At 41.8% G+C, this 17,333-nt stretch overlaps 1 long non-coding RNA gene across 1 annotated transcript; it reads right to left on the reverse strand.

Annotated features, from left to right (window-relative positions):
• Window positions 1-1,658: 1,658 nt before the first annotated feature.
• Window positions 1,659-2,181, reverse strand: LOC139833415 (uncharacterized). Its single transcript, XR_011749119.1, has 2 exons — window positions 1,973-2,181; window positions 1,659-1,868 (listed from the first exon to the last, which is right to left on the reverse strand). It is a non-coding gene; the product is annotated as an uncharacterized lncRNA (long non-coding RNA).
• Between the last annotated feature and the right edge of the window lie 15,152 nt (window positions 2,182-17,333).

Consider the following 17,333-nt stretch of genomic DNA (forward strand, 5'->3'; position numbering starts at 1 on the left):
TTTGGGTTGTACCATATACAACTCTTCCTCAATATCACCATTAAGGAACGCCGTTTTGACATCCATCTGCCAAATCTCATAATCGAAAAATGCAGCTATTGCTAACAAAATCCTCACAGACTTTAGCTTCGCTACAGGTGAGAAAGTCTCATCGTAGTCAACTCCTTGAATTTGTCGGAAACCCTTTGCGACAAGTCGAGCTTTATAGACGGTAATATTACCATCAGCATCTGTTTTTCTCTTGAAGATCCATTTATTTTCAACAGCCTTGCGGCTATCGGGTAAGTCTACCAAAGTCCATACTTTGTTATCATACATGGATCCCATTTCGGATTTCATGGCTTCTTGCCATTTGTTGGAATCTGGGCTCACCATTGCTTCTTCATACGTCGCAGGGTCCTCATCATTGTTGTCCACAATCATGACATTTAGACAGGGATCATACCAATCAGGAGTGGTACGCTCCCTCGTCGATCTGCGAGGTTCAGTAGCTTCCTCGTTCGAAGTTTCATGATCATCATCATTTGCTTCCTCTCCTATCGGCGCAGGCTGTACGGGAACATCTTCCAGTACTGCGCTACTCTGATCAATGAGAGAAGGTTCATTAACCTCGTCGAGTTCTACTTTCCTTCCAGTCACTTCTTTCGTAAGAAACTCCTTCTCAAGAAAGGATCCGTTCTTGGCAACAAAGATTTTGCCTTCGGATCTGTGATAGAAAGTATACCCAATTGTTTCTTTAGGGTATCCTATGAAGACACATTTCTCCGCTTTGGGTTCTAGCTTGCCAGGTTGTAACTTCTTTACATAAGCTTCGCAACCCCAAACTTTAAGGAACGACAACTTAGGTTTCTTCCCAAACCATAATTCATACGGTGTCGTCTCAACGGATTTAGATGGTGCCCTATTTAAAGTGAATGCGGCTGTCTCTAATGCATAACCCCAAAACGACAACGGCAAATCGGTAAGAGACATCATAGATCGAACCATATCTAAGAGAGTTCGATTACGACGTTCGGACACACCATTACGCTGTGGTGTTCCCGGCGGTGTCAACTGTGAAAGTATTCCGCATTTCTTTAAATGCATGCCAAACTCATAACTCAGATATTCGCCTCCGCGATCGTAACGTTGAGAAACTTAATCTTCTTGTTACGTTGATTTTCTACTTCACTTTGGAATTCCTTGAACTTCTCAAAAGTCTCGGACTTATGTTTCATAAAGTAAATATATCCATATCTACTCAGATCATCCGTGAAGGTTAGAACATAACGATAACCACCGCGCGATGCTACACTCATTGGTCCGCACACATCGGTATGTATGATTTCTAATAAGTCTGTAGCTCGCTCCATTGTACCAGAAAATGGAGTCTTAGTCATTTTTCCCATTAGACATGCTTCGCATCTATCAAGTGACTCAAAGTCAAGTGACTCAAGAAGTCCATCGGAATGGAGTTTCTTCATGCGCTTCACTCCAATGTGACCAAGACGACAGTGCCACATATAAGTAGAATTATCATTCAATTTAATTCGCTTAGCATCAATGTTATGAACATGTGTATCACTACTATCGAGACTTAACAAGAATAAACCATTCATCTCAGGTGCATGGCCATAAAAGACATTACTCATATAAATCGAACAACCATTATTCTCTGATTTAAACGAATAACCGTCTTGCATTAAACAAGATCCAGATATAATGTTCATGCTCAACGCAGGTACCAAATAACAATTATTAAGGTTTAAAACTAATCCCGAAGGTAGATGTAGAGGGAGCGTGCCGACGGCGATCACATCGACTTTGGATCCATTTCCAACGCGCATCGTCACCTCGTCTCTTGCCAGGCTTCGTCTATTCCGCAGTTCCTGTTTCGAGTTACAAATGTGAGCAACCGAACCAGTATCAAATACCCAGGCACTACTACGAGAACCAGTAAGATAGACATCAATAACATGTATATCAAATATACCTTTCTTTTTGACGTGGCCGCTCTTCAGATCGGCCAAGTATTTGGGGCAATTGCGCTTCCAGTGCCCCTTCCCCTGGCAGTAATAGCACACAGTATCAGGCTTAGGGCCAGCCTTGGGCTTCTCCGGAGGCGCAACAACTTTCTTGCCGCCCTTCTTGAAGTTGCCCTTGTTGTTAGGCTTGCCCTGCTTCTTGAAACTGGTGGTCTTGTTGACCATCAACACTTGGTTCTCTTTCTTTATTTCAACCTCAGCAGATTTCAGCATGGAGAAGAGTTCAGGTAACTCCTTGTTCATGTTCTGCATGTTGTAGTTCATCACGAAGTTCTTGTAACTAGGTGGCAGTGATTGGAGGACACGATTAATCCCCAGCTTGTTAGGAATCACTATTCCCAAGTCACTGAGTTTCTTTGCATGCCCGGACATGGCGAGCATGTGCTCACTGACGGAGCTGCCCTCTTCCATCATGCAACTGAAGAAGTGTTTCGATGCTTCATAGCATTCCACGGCCGCATGAGTTTCAAAAATAGTCTTTAACTCTTTCATCATCTCAAACGGGTCGTGGTGCTCAAAACGTTTTTGAAGATCGGCTTCCGTGATCGCACAGGATGGCACACAGAACTTGAGAGTACCGAATTTTCCGAGTCTCGTAAACATTCTTTACTTCATCGGATTCAGTTTCTGCAGGTGGGGCACCCAGCGGTGCATCGAGCACATATTGCAGGTTTCCACCAGCGAGGAAAATCCTCACATGACGGAACCAGTCGGTGAAGTTGCTACCGTTGCTCTTAAGCTTTTCTTTCTCTAGGAACTGGTTAAAACTGATGGAGGGGGACGCCATGATCTACAACATATTTGCAAAGAGTTTAGACTAAGTTTATGATAAATTGAGTTCAGTTTTAATTCTTAAATTAACTAGGTGAACTCCCACTTAAAACAACATCCCTCGCATTGTCTTAGTGATTACACGAACCAAATCCACTACACCAAGTCCGATCTTCACGAGAAAAGATGTAGCTTCAAAGGCGAACACTCAAAGTGTTCATCATATCATTCATATGACTCATGCTCTACCTTTCGGTATCCCGTGTTCCGAGACCATGTCTGTACATGCTAGGCTCGTCAAGGCAACCTTAGTATCCGCGTGTGCAAAACTGGCTTGCACCCGTTGTATGCACATGTAGAGTCTATCACACCCGATCATCACGAGATGCTTCGAAACGACAAGTCTTAGCAACGGTGCATACTAAGGATGAACACTTTATTATCTTGATATTTAGTGAGAGGGATCATCTTATAATGCTACCGTCGCGATCTAAGCAAAATAAGATGCATAAAAGGATTAACATCACATGCAATTCATAATGTGTGATATGATATGGCCTTTCTTCTTATGCTTTTGATCTCCATCTCCAAAGCACGGACATGATCTCCATCATCACCAGCAAGGCGTCAAGGTTAGTGGCGCCGCTTCATGGTTGTCCATCACTTATAGCTACTATAACAACTACTTGAAATAAAGCTATTACATGATGAATAGACACGCAGGTCTTTAACAAAAAATTAAAGACAACCATTAGGCTCCTGCCGGTTGCCATAATACAATAATGAACATCCCATACATCAAATATAATCATCATCACATCATGGCCATATCACATCACCAAACCCCTGCAAAAACAAGTTAGACGCCTCTAATTTGGTTTGCATATTTTACGTGGTTTAGGGTTTTCGAGTAAGATCCAATCTACCTACGAACATGAACCACAACGGTGATACTAGTGTTGACAATAGAAGTGCAAATTGCAATCTTCACTATGGTGGGAGAGGCAGACACCCGCAAAGCCACTTATGCAATACAAGTTGCATGTCAAGCGTGGAGCAAGTCTCATGAGACGCGGTCATGTAAAGTTAGCCCGGGCCGCTTCATCCCACCATCCCGCAAGAAGCAAAGTACACAAACTAAAGCAACAAAAGCATCACCGCCCACAAAACCATTGTGTTCTACTCGTGCAACAGATCTATGCATAGACATGGCTCTGATACCACTGAAGGGGTTCGTAGCATAGAAAACAAAAAAATTCCTATCGCAAAGACGAATAAATCCAAGATCTAATCTATGGAACACCCAAGATCTAATCTACAAGATCGAAGCAACGAGATGGTAAAGAGACTAACCCTCGAAGATTCCAAAGCCTACGAGATTAATCTCGTTGTTGGTGTAGACGATCGTCCCCGGTGCTGCAATCCGGCAGCACTTCCGTACTTGGTCGCGCGTACGGTGTCGATGAAGCACCTTCCTCTCCCGTTCCAGCGGGCAGCGGAGGTTGTGGTAGATCTCCTCCAATGTCCAGCAGCACGACGGCGTGGTGGTGGTGGTGGAGGAAGAAAACTGCAGGGCTTCGCCTAAGCCCAGACAGCGTATGATGGAGGGAGAGGCGGCCAGAGGAGGATGCAATGATGGGGTGGTCTGGCCGGCCACCCCCTCCCCTCTTTATATAGGGGGCTGGCCGGCCAAGGTGGCCCCCTTTCCCATCTAGGGTTAGGGGGGGCGGCGGCCAAAGGGGGAGAGGGGCTTTCCCCTCCCCCAAGTTGATCCCCCCCTAGGAAACCCTAGGGGGTTGGCCGGCCTGGGCCTTGGGGGGCATGTGCCCCTGGCCCATTAGGCCAGGGAGCATCCCCTCGGCCCATGCTAGGCCTCCTAGGTTGTGGGCCCCATGGTGGACCCCTCCGGAACCTTCTAGAACCTTCCAGTCAACCACCGGAAAAATCCCGAACATTTCCGAAAACCAGAAATCAACTTCCCTTATATGAATCTTATTCTCCGGACCATTCCGGACCTCCTCGTGATGTCCTGGATCCCATCCGAGACTCCGAACAAACTTCGTCTCCATACCATATTCAAATCTACTTATGCGACATCGAACCTTAAGCGCGTCACCCTACGGTTCGCGAACTATGCAGACATGGTCGAGACTCCTCTCCGAGCAATAACCAATAGCGGGATCTGGAGATCCATAATGGCTCCTACATATTCAACAATGACTTAGTGATCGATTGAACCATTTACATACGATGCCAATTCCCTTTGTCTCGCGATATTTTACTTGTCCGAGATTTGATCATCGGTATCTCCATACCTTGTTCAACCTCGTTACCGACAAGTACTCTTTACTCGTACCGTGGTATGTGATCTCTTATGAACTATTCATATGCTTGCAAGCTAATCAGATGACATTCCACCGAGAGGGCCCAGAGCATATCTATCCATCATCAGGATGGACAAATCCCACTGTTGATCCATATGCCTCAACTCACACTTTCCAGATACTTAATCCCACCTTTATTGCCACCCATTTACGCAATGGCGTTTGATGTAATCAAAGTACCCTTTCGGTGTAAGTGATTTACATGATCTCATGGTCGAAGGATTAAGACAACTATGTATTGAAAGCTTATAGCAAATGAACTTAATGACTTGATCTTATGCTACGCTCATTTGGGTGTGTGTCCATTATATCATTCAACTAATGACATAACCTTGTTATTAATAACATCCAATGTTCATGATCACGAAACCATGATCATCTATTAATCAACAAGCTAGTTATACAAGAGGCTTACTAGGGACTCCTTGTTGTTTACATAACACACATGTATCAATGTTTCGGTTAATACAATTATAGCATGGTACATAAACATTTATCATAAACACAAAGATATTATAATAACCATTTTATTATTGCCTCTTGGGCATATCTCCAACAAAAACGAGACACCAGAACAGTTCTGGTGAAAACAGCGTTAGTCCGCGTTAGTTGTATCCAAAACACACAAATTAGAGGCAAAACAATAGCAAAAGTGTTCGGGAAAGTAGATACGTTTTGGACGTATCAACTCCCCCCAAGCTTAGCTTATTGCTTGTCCTCAAGCAATTCAGTTAACAACTGATGCGATAAAAGAACTTTCACGAACACATTTGTTCATATGATGTATATATTCTCATGCTATGGCTAACACTTAGGCAGTTCATAATATGATGCATGCAAATAAGATCATCTAACAGTCATGTCAATCATGGAGAGGTACCAAAAATTAATAATAAGCATCATGAATCATGTCTATAAGCAGGATTGCAATGTTCATAAAAGAGTATGATAAAGTGGTATCTCGCTTGCCTGTATTTGAATAGCAAAACATAAATGCTCAGGCACCTCTGAGGCTCATAGAAAGACTAGAAATAGAGATTGTCAAAGATAAAAGCATCAAAGTTATACCACAATCAAAAATATTTTGAGACAAGCATATTGTACTAAGAATGACAGTTGTGCTCTCAAGATAGTGCTCAAAGAAAGGATGGAGACACAACATAAAAATAAAAGATTGACCCTTCGCAGAGGGAAGCAGGGATTAACATGCGCTAGAGCTTTTCATTTTTAAAACAAGAGTAAAATTATTTTGAGAGGTGTTTGTTGTTGTCAACGAATGGTAATGGGTACACCAACTACCTCGCCAACCAGACTTTCAAGAGCGGCTCCCATGAAGGACGTTATCTCTACCAACAAGGTAGATCATCCCTCTTCTCTTTTGTTTACACACGTATTTTAGTTTTATTATGGGTGACACTCCCCCCAACCTTTGCTTACACAAGCCATGGCTAACCGAATCCTCGGGTGCCTTCCATCAATCACATACCATGGAGGAGTGTCTATTTGCAAAATTAAGTTGCTTACTGATGAATCAGAGAAAACATGTGAAGAGAATTATTAATGAAGTTTGATTAATCGGGGCTGGGAACCCCATTGCCAGCTCTTTTTGCAAAATTATTGGATAAGCGGATGTGCCACCAGTCCATTATGAAAGTCCGTCAAGAGTAAATGACAAGGTTGAAAGTTAAACACCACATACTTCCTCATGAGCTATGAAACATTAACACAAATTGAGAAGCATTTTGAAGGTTTTAAAGGTAGCGCATGAGAATTTACTTGGAATGGTTTGAAATGCCATGCATAGGTATTTATGGTGGACACTTTGGAACAACTTGGTTTTCAGGTGTTTGGAAGCACGAGCAGTGTTCCCGCTCAGTACAAGTGAAGGCTAGCAATAGACTGGGAGCGACAAATCAAGAGAGCAATAACTGTCATAATCATGCTTGCGGCAAAATAAATTAACGGAGGCATAAAAATGATACAAGAACTCTGAAGTAAATTAAATCATTGAGGCTTAATTGACTTTTGTTCAGTCATATGCATGCGTGAGCATGTGCCAAGTCGATATAAATGAATTATTCAGAGGAGGATACCACAATGCCATACCTACTTATGAATAAAACAATGCAAGCAAACATCATGACATGCTACTCATATTAATAAATTGGAGCTAAACATGAGAGATCATGAACTACTAGACTTTCTCAAATGACATATACCTCACATGAACCAACTAAGCATGCTCACATGGATGAGTATATGTACAAAAATGAAAACAAATAGAGTTCATACCAGCCTCTCACCACAATCCAATTGTCGTAGATCGTCATTATTGCCTTTCACTTGTGTAGCTTGGATAATATGAAATGAAAACCACGCTCCAGCCACCGAAGACCATTGAACTCAAAATGAACTTTACAAACCAAAGAAGAACAGCAAATATTTTTGGTCTTTTTGGGTTTTAGGAAAGAAACAAAACGAAAACAAGAAATCGCAAACTAGAAGAGTCACATAAACACAAAGTAGCAGAAATTCGTCAAACTTGACAGCAGTACAGCACTCGATTTTTAAGAAATTCTTCCACTGCTCAAATCGAAAAGTGTTCAACTAATGAAAGTTAGATAACAACCTGGGGAACATGCTCAAAAATTGGCTTCGCAAAATAACGTCCTGGCTGTTTTTGAGAATTTTTATGGTGACAGCCCAGAATCTGTTTTCAATCAGCACTTCCCCAAATATCATCTCCCTCTCATTAGAAAACCACTCAAACAAACTAAACAAGTATGTACAAGTATCCAGCAATCATAATATGAAAAGAATGAGTGATACCGGTATACCTCCCCCCAAGCTTAGGCTTTTGGCCTAAGTGGAGTTCAATCCCATCGAGGCCATGAGGTAGCATCTCCGTGGTACGACGAAGATGGATCATATTCCGGGTATGTGCTAGAGGAAGCACCCGGATACGTGACGGTGTAATCGTAGGAGGGCTCGGCGTCCTCGGAGTCATGCTACTGGTGGAAGTCTTGTATCTTCATCTTTTCCTCCACCTCCTCCTTAGTGCGCGACCATGGTTGCCTGTCAATACTGAACAAACCTGGCTGGGGAAAAGGAATTTCCTTCTCATCCCCGTCAGCAAACAACATTCTATAGACCATATTATCTAAAGTGGAATCAGCGGTAACAAAATGATGGCTTTTCATAGCAGCAATATCAAGTCTCCTAGGGGTTAATGGCACATCATTAGAATCAAGAGGAAGTCTTAAATGTGTTAAAATGCGCAATGCAATAGTTCCTCCAAAAATAGGCCCCCTGTTAGACAGACGGCGAGCAATAAGAGAACCAAGATGATATGATGTCTGTCCAGTAAGTGCAGCGTTCAAGAAAGCAAGATGGTAGCTAGAAATATTGCTAGTGTTCTCCCTACCAAGAATGCTAGTAGCAATGTAATAGGCAAAGTACTTAATGGCGGGGAGTTGGAGGTTTCTTATCTTGCCACGCTGAATGGTGCGACAATCATCATCGGTGATCCCTCGATAGAGCTCCAACAGGTCTCGGGGGTTGTCATCAATCCTCCTTGCTGTACCTATAGGGGCAATATCCAATGCAACACAAAATTCTTCCAATTCCATAGTAATAGGATTACCATAAATCTTGAATGCAACTGTCGGCCCATATTGCTTGTTGTGGAACTTGAAGCTCTCGACGAAGATTTTGGTGAGCATGTAGTATTGCTCCCTTTCATCTCCTACGTAGGCGGCTAAGCCCGCCCTGTTGACGAGGGTGAAGAAATCATCCAATATCCCTGCATTTCTCAGAAAATCATAGCATGGAAAAGACGAAGCATTAGGAGCCCCATTGTCCTCTTCGGGCGCGAAGCTAGGCGCGATGATATCCTCATTGTACGATCGCCTAAGTCGGGTGGCGGTCCTAGAAGGCCTCCCGGTGCTGGTTGTTCCCCTCCGAAACAATTCTCCAAAGTTGAACTTCTTCATCTTCCTTTTCTGAAATTTTTCAACAATCATTATAAAATTTGATTTGGTGACATATAATCAAGGGGAACTACTATAGGAACTTGCTAGAGTACTAATCATGCATCAAAACTAGTTTTTACATCATAGAACAAGCATGCAAGCTCACTAAACATGTTACCTACCGCAGCAAAATATTTGAGATATACTCAACCAAACAAAATTCTACTTGGATCATTGGAGGAGTAACATACCAAGGAGCAAATGTGCCAAATTTCAGACAGAAATCTGGGCTGAGCAAAGAGATCGAAAAATCCTGAGCTCTTGAGCAAAAACGCGAGTGAGAGAAAGCTGGTTCGAGTTTTTTCGGGAGAGAGAAGATTCTGGGAGAAAGAGATGGCAAAGTGGGGCAAGGAGGGGCCCACACCACAGGGTGGCGCACCCCCCTCCTTGGTCGCGCCGGCTGGTGGGGTGGCCCCCTGGGGTGCCCCACTGGTCATCCCCAGGTGCTCCCAGGTGCCTCGTCGAAAAATAGGACCAACGGTATAATTTTTGTGAATTTTTGAAAACTTTGAAAAATGCACATTTCTGGGTATTAAGTTTATTATTACTGGCCAGGTGATGACCCACAAGTATAGGGGATCGCAACAGTCTTCGAGGGAAGTAAAACCCAATTTATTGATTCGACACAAGGGGAGACAAAGAACACTTGGAAGCCTTAACAGCGGAGTTGTCAATTCAGCTGCACCTGGAAACAGACTTGCTCGCAAGAGTTTATCAGTAGTAACAGTTTTATGGCAGTAGCAGTAGTGAAATAACAGCAGCAGAGTAACAGAGACAGCAGTAGTGATTTTAGTAAACAGCAGGATTAAAATACTGTAGGCACGGGGACGGATGACGGACGTTGCATGGATGAGAGAAACTCATGTAACAATCATAGCAGGGCATTTGCAGATAATAATAAAACGGTGTCCAAGTACAAAGCAATCAATAGGCATGTGTTCCAATTATAGTCGTACGTGCTCGCAATGAGAAACTTGCACAACATCTTTTGTCCTACCAGCCGGTGGCAGCCGGGCCTCAAGGGAAACTACTGGATATTAAGGTACTCCTTTTAATAGAGTACCGGAGCAAAGCATTAACACTCCGTGAACACATGTGATCCTCACATCACTACCATCCCCTCCGGTTGTCCCGATTTCTGTCACTTCGGGGCCATTGGTTCCGGACAGCGACATGTGTATACAACTTATAGGTAAGACCATAAACAATGAATATCTTGATGAAACAATAACATGTTCAGATCTGAGATCATGGCACTCGGGCCCTAGTGACAAGCATTAAGCATAACAAGTTGCAACAATATCATCAAAGTACCAATTACGGACACTAGGCACTATGCCCTAACAATCTTATGCTATTACATGACCAATCTCATCCAATCCCTACCATCCCCTTCGGCCTACAGCGGGGGAATTACTCACACATGGATGGGGGAAACATGGCTGGTTGATGTAGAGGCGTTGGCGGTGATGGCGGCGATGATCTCCTCCAATTCCCCGTCCCGGCGGAGTGCCAGAACGGAGACTTCTGGCTCCCGCGACGGAGTTTCGCGATGTGGCGGCGTTCTGGAGGGTTTCTGGCGACTTCGACTTCTCTCTGTGCGTTTTTAGGTCGAGGCCGATAAGTAGTCCGAAGGAGGGCGTCGGAGGCCGGCCGAGGGGGCCACACCATAGGGCTGCGCGGCCTCCCCTAGGCCGCGCCGCCTTATGGTGTGGGGCCCTCGGGCCTCCACCTTAATTGTCCTTCTGGCCCCGTCAGTATTCTGGGAAAATAGGGCCTTCTGCATAAATTCCGAGGATTTTCCCGAAAGTTGGATTTCTGCACAAAAACGAGACACCAGAACAGTTCTGCTGAAAACAGCGTTAGTCCGTGTTAGTTGCATCCAAAATACACAAATTAGAGGCAAAACAATAGCAAAAGTGTTCGGGAAAGTAGATACGTTTTGGACGTATCAACTCCCCCCAAGCTTAGCTTATTGCTTGTCCTCAAGCAATTCAGTTAACAACTGAGCGATAAAAGAACTTTCACGAACACATTTGCTCATATGATGTATATATTCTCATGCTATGGCTAATACTTAAGCAGTTCATAATGAGACACATGCAAATAAGATCATCTAACAGCTATATCAATCATGAAGAGGTACCAACAATTAGTAATAAGCATCATGAATCATGTATATAAGCAAGATTGCAATGTTCATAAGAGAGTATGATAAAGTGGTATCTCGCTTGCCTGTATTTGATTGGCAAAACATAAATGCCCGGGCACCTCTGGAGTTCATAGAAAGACTAGAAGTAGTGATTGTCAAAGATAAAAGCATCAAAGTTATACCACAATCAATCATATTTTGAGACAAGCATATTATACTAAGAATGACAGTTGTGCTCTCAAGAAAGTGCTCAAAGAAATAATGGAGACACAACATAGACGTAAAAGATTGACCCTTCGCAGAGGGAAGCAGGGATTAACATGCGCTAGAGCTTTTCATTTTTATAAAGACAGGAGTAAAATTATTTTGAGAGATGTTTGTTGTTGTCAATGAATGGTAATGGGTACACCAACTACCTCGCCAACCGGACTTCCAAGAGCGGCTCCCATGAATTATTGCATATTTATTTGGCACTCCTTCCAACCTTTCTTTCACAAACCATGGATAACCGAATCTTCGGGTGCCTGCCAACAATCTCATATCATGAAGGAGTGCCTTTTTATTTTAGTTTTATTATGATGATGACACTCCCCCCAACCTTTGCTTACACAAGCCATGGCTAACCGAATCCTTCGGGTGCCGTCCAACAATCACAAACCATGGAGGAGTGTCTATTTAAGTTAATTAATTTGGGACTGGGAATCCCATTGCCAGCTCTTTTTGCAAAGTTATTGGATAAGCGGATGTGCCACTAGTCCATATGAGAGTCCGTCAAAAGTAAATGACAAGGTTGAAAGCTAAACACCACATACTTCCTCATGAGCTATGAAACATAAACACAAATTGAGAAGCATTTTGAAGGTTTTAAAGGTAGCGCATGAGAATTTACTTGGAATGGTTTGAAATGCCATGCATAGGTATTTATGGTGGACACTCTGGAATAACTTGGTTTTCATGTGGTTGGAAGCACGAGCAGCGTTCCCGCTCAGTACAAGTGAAGGCTAGCAATAGACTAGGGAGCGACAAATCAAGAGAGCAGTAACTGTCATAATCATGCTTGCGGCAAAATAAATTAATGGAGGCATAAAAGTGATACAAGAACTCTGAAGCAATATAGATAATCGAGGCTTAATTGACTTTTTGTTCAGTCATATGCATGCGTGAGCATGTGCCAAGTCGATATAAATGAATTATTCAGAGGAGGATACCACAATGCCATACTTACTTATGAATAAAACAATGCAAGCAAACATCCACGACATGCTACTCATATTAATAGATTGGAGCTAAACATGAGAGATCATAAACTACTAGACTTTCTCAAATAACATATACCTCACATGAACCAACCAAGCATGCTCACATGGATGAGTATATGTACAAAAATGAAAACAAATAGAGTTCATACCAGCCTCTCACCACAATCATATTGCCGTAGATCGTCATTATTGCCTTTTCACTTGTGTAGCTTGGATAATATGAAATGAAAACCACGCTCCAGCCACCGAAGACCATTGAACTCAAGATGAACTTTACAAACCAAAGAAGAACAGCAAATATTTTTGGTGTTTTCGAATTTGAGAACAAGAACAAGAGGAAACAAACAACCAAGGCAAAATCTTTTTGGGTTTTCTTATAGCAAACTGGCAATAGCAAATAAAGCGAAACTAATGCAAGAAACCAAAGCAAACAAATGGTGAAGAGAAACAACATAAATATTTTTGGTCTTTTTATGTTTTGGGAAAGAAACAAAGCAAAAACAAGAAATAGCAAACTAAAAGAAATACAGAAAAGCGAGATGGCAGAAATCTGCCAAAACCTGACAGCAGTACAGAAATCGATTTTTACAAAAATCTTACGTTGCTCAGCTCGAAAAGTGTTCAACTAATGAAAGTTAGATAACAACCTGGGGAACCTGCATAAAAATTGGCAGCTCAAAATAACGTTCTGGCTGTGCGCACGAATTTTTCTAGTAACAATCTAGAATCTGTTTTCAGGCAGCACTTCCCCAAATATCATCTCCCTCTCATTAGAAAACCACTCAAAGAGACTAAACAAGTTTGTAAAAGTATCCAGCAATCATAATATGCAAAGAATGAGTGATGCCGGTATACCTCCCCCCAAGCTTAGGCTTTTGGCCTAAGTGGAGATCAACCCCATCGAGGGTCTGGGTTCCATGCCGATGAATCATACATGGAGTAGTCATAATAAGGTACCGATGCAGAAGAAAAGCGTGGAGGCTCCATATGCCCAACATGTTGATGCGAGGAACTTGCTGCATCGGATGATGAGTCGAGGTGTTCCTCGACCTCCGTGTCGTCTCTTGCATGATGGCCTCCTCCTTCTATGTGTGCACTCAGCGCACCTTCGGTGACTGACCAATCATTTCTGGAATCAAGGTTAAATAGAACAGGCGTAGGCAATTTTACTAGTTTTTCAGTTTTCTTAGTTAATCTCCAAGTTTTCTTATAAAATGTCATCTTGTAAAACAGGTTACCCAAGTTGGAGGAATCAGAAACGAATTCATGTTTAATCATAGAGGCTATGTCAAGTTTTTCTATGGGGAATGGAATATCAAACTGATGAGGTTCTACATTATGAAAAGCTAGTAAACGAGAGGCGATGAGACCTCCACAAATTCCACCTTTCTCGCTGTTAGTAGTAAGCCTATAAGCTATCAATGCCCCCAAATTATAAGTCCTACTACCTTGCAGTGCCGCAGCTAGAAAAGCTAAATCCGGGATAGATAGTTTACCTCCAATCTTTTTAGCAAGAACGCATTTAGTAATAAAATAGGCAAAGTAGCGGATAGCCGGGAGCTGAATGCTAGTGATTTTACCACTATCCTCTGAGAAACTCCTTCCATAGCAAATCATCTTGAAGAGGTTTAAGAGTTCTTGAGGCGATCCCCTTATCTTCTCGCACGATCCCCATTGTGGTACTCTAATTGCTGCACAAAAATCACTAAATGGCAAGTTGACAGCTTTATTATAAATCTTATACTGAACCGTGGGGTTAGATCGCGACCAATTGAATTTAAAGTCCTGCACAACAGACATAGTTAATTTTGCATATTGTCTTGGCTCTCCTTCAACAAAATCACTCAGCCCTGCACGAGAGATTAGAGTTTGAACATCTTGTAAAATCCCCGCACTTCTCATAAAGTCCACGCATGGGTAGTAAGAGGGGTATACTCCCTCTTCACGATTGACTCGCATAACTTGTTGGACTTCCAATTCTTGTTGGTTCAAGTGATATCTATTCCACTCCATTTTCTGAAATTTGAACAAACAATATAAAAATTTGATTTGGTGACATATAATTGAGGGAAACTACCATAGGAACTTGCTAGAGTACTAATCATGCATCAAAACTAGTTTCTACCACTTAGAACAAGCATGCAAGCTCACTAAACATGTTACCTACAGCAGCAAAATATTCAAGATATACTCAACCAAACAAAATTCTACTTGGATGGGTGGAGGAGTCACATACCAAGGAGCAAATGTGCCAAATTTCGGACAGAAATCTGGGCTGAGCAAAGAGATCGAGAAATCTGGAGTTCTTGAGCAAAAACGCGAGTGAGAGGAACCTGGTACGAGTTTTTTCGGGAGAGAGAAGGTGCTGGGAGAAAGAGATGGCAACGTGGGGCAAGGAGGGGCCCACACCACATGGTGGCGCGCCCACCTCCTTGGCCGCGCCGGCCTGTGGTGTGGCACCCTCTGGTGCCCCACAGGTCATCCTCTGGTGCTCCCAGGTGCCTCGTCGAAAAATAGGACCAACGGTAAAATTTTTGTGAATTTTTGAAAACTTTGAAAAATGCACATTTCTGGGTATTTAGTTTATTATTACTGGCCAGGAATTTTTTTTGAAATCTCTAATTAACCAAGGAACTTTGCAAATTAAAAGTGCTACAGCAACTAGAGCAAGTGGAGGAAGAAAGAGATGTTGTTTACCTCCTCTATGCATATAAAAAGTATTTGTTAACAAGGTTGATCAAGTCTTGCCACCAAATAAATTTTACATAGCATATGAAGAAATAAACCTCAAATCAATCATGTTACCTTGAATTGTATTGATATGGATCCAATCACGAGAGTTTGATATTCTTCCTTAGGATCATATATAGGACAATCAATAGTTCCCACTTTGATAGTTCTCACATTAGTAATAGTGTTAACTCCACATATTTTATCAATCTTCTTGGGGAAATAGACGGTATGCTCTTTATCATCAACATTGAAAGTAACCTTTCCTTTATTGCAATCAATAACAGCCCGTGCGGTGTTAAGAAAAGGATTCCCAAGAATAATAGACATATTATCATCTTCAGGCATTTCCAACACAACAAAATCAGTTAATATCAAGCAGTTAGTAGTAACTTGAACAGGAACATCCTCACATATACCAACAGGAATAGCAGTAGATTTATCAGCCATTTGCAAAGATATATCAGTAGGTATCAACTTATCTAAGTAAAGTCTCTTATAAAGAGAAAAAGGCATAACACTAACACCGGCTCCCAAGTCACATAGAGCAGTTTTAACATAATTATTCTTAATAGAACAAGGAATAGTAGGTATACCTGGGTCGCCCAACTTCTTTGGAACTTTGCCATTGAAAGAGTAATTAGCAAGCATAGTGGAAATTTCCTCATTGGGGATTTTCCTCTTGTTAGTAACAATATCTTTCATATACTTCGAATAAGGTGGCAATTTAATAGCATCAGTCAAAGGGATTTGCAAACATAAAGGTTTCATCCAATCACAAAATTTATTATAGTGTTCTTCTTCCTTTGATTTTAGTTTCTTAGCAGGAAAAGGCATTTGCTTTTGCACCCAAGGTTCTCTTTCATTACCATGTTTCTCAGCAATAAAATCTTCTTTAGTGTACTTTTTATTTTTAGCATGCTTTTCAGGTTCTTCTTCAACCTCTTCTTTATCAGGAGTATCATTCTTATCATTATGTTTATCATGTTCATTACCACTTTCAGTTTCAGCATCAGAAATAGAAATACTATTAGGATCATTAACAGGTTCAGAGGATTCTACAACATTTTTATGTTTCTTCTTCTTTTTCTTCTTAGAATGAGCACTAGGTTCAATGCGTTGAGAATCTTGTTCAATTCTTTTGGGATGCCCTTCAGGATATAGAGGATCCTGGGTAGAGACACCACCTCTAGTTGTTACTTCATAAGCATGTTTTTCTTTAGAATTATTCCCTAACAAGTCATTTTGCACCTTAGTGAGTTGATCAATTTGAGTTTGAATCATATGAAAATGTTTAACAAGCATCTTAACATCATTGGAGGTCCTCTCTACAATATCATGCAATTCACTAATAGCTCGAGAATTTTCCATTAAATGATTCTCTACTCTCATATTAAAATTTTCTTGCTTAACAATATAATTATCAAACTCATCTAAGCATTGTGCAGGAGGTTTCGAATACGGAATATCTTCCCTAGTAAAGCGTTGAAGGGAGTTTACCTCAATCATGGATGAAGGGGGAATTATCTCACATATATCTTCTATGGGAGGAAGATTCTTCACATCTTCAGATTTAATACCTTTCTCCTTGAGAGACTTCTTGGCTTCCCTCATATCTTCATCATTCAATTTAATTAAACCCCTCTTCTTCAATATTGGCGTTGGAGTTGGTTCGGGCGTAGTCCAATCATCATGATTCCGGCTTATTTTAGCCAATAATTCTTCAGCGTCGTCTGGAGTTCTTTTCCTGAAAACACAACCAGCACAACTATCCAGGTATGCCCTAGACTCAATGGTTAGTCCACTATAAAATATATCAAGTAAATCATGCTTTTCCAAATCATGATCAGGCTGAGCTCTAATAAGAGAGCAAAATCTCGCCCAAGCCTCAGGCAATTTCTCTTCATCTCCCTGGTCAAAATTATAAATTCTCTGCAAAGCAATATGTTGAGCACTAGCAGCAAAGTATTTACGGAAGAAAA

This window comes from Lolium perenne, chromosome 7, assembly GCF_019359855.2.
Source record: "Lolium perenne isolate Kyuss_39 chromosome 7, Kyuss_2.0, whole genome shotgun sequence".
NCBI lineage: Eukaryota > Viridiplantae > Streptophyta > Magnoliopsida > Poales > Poaceae > Lolium > Lolium perenne.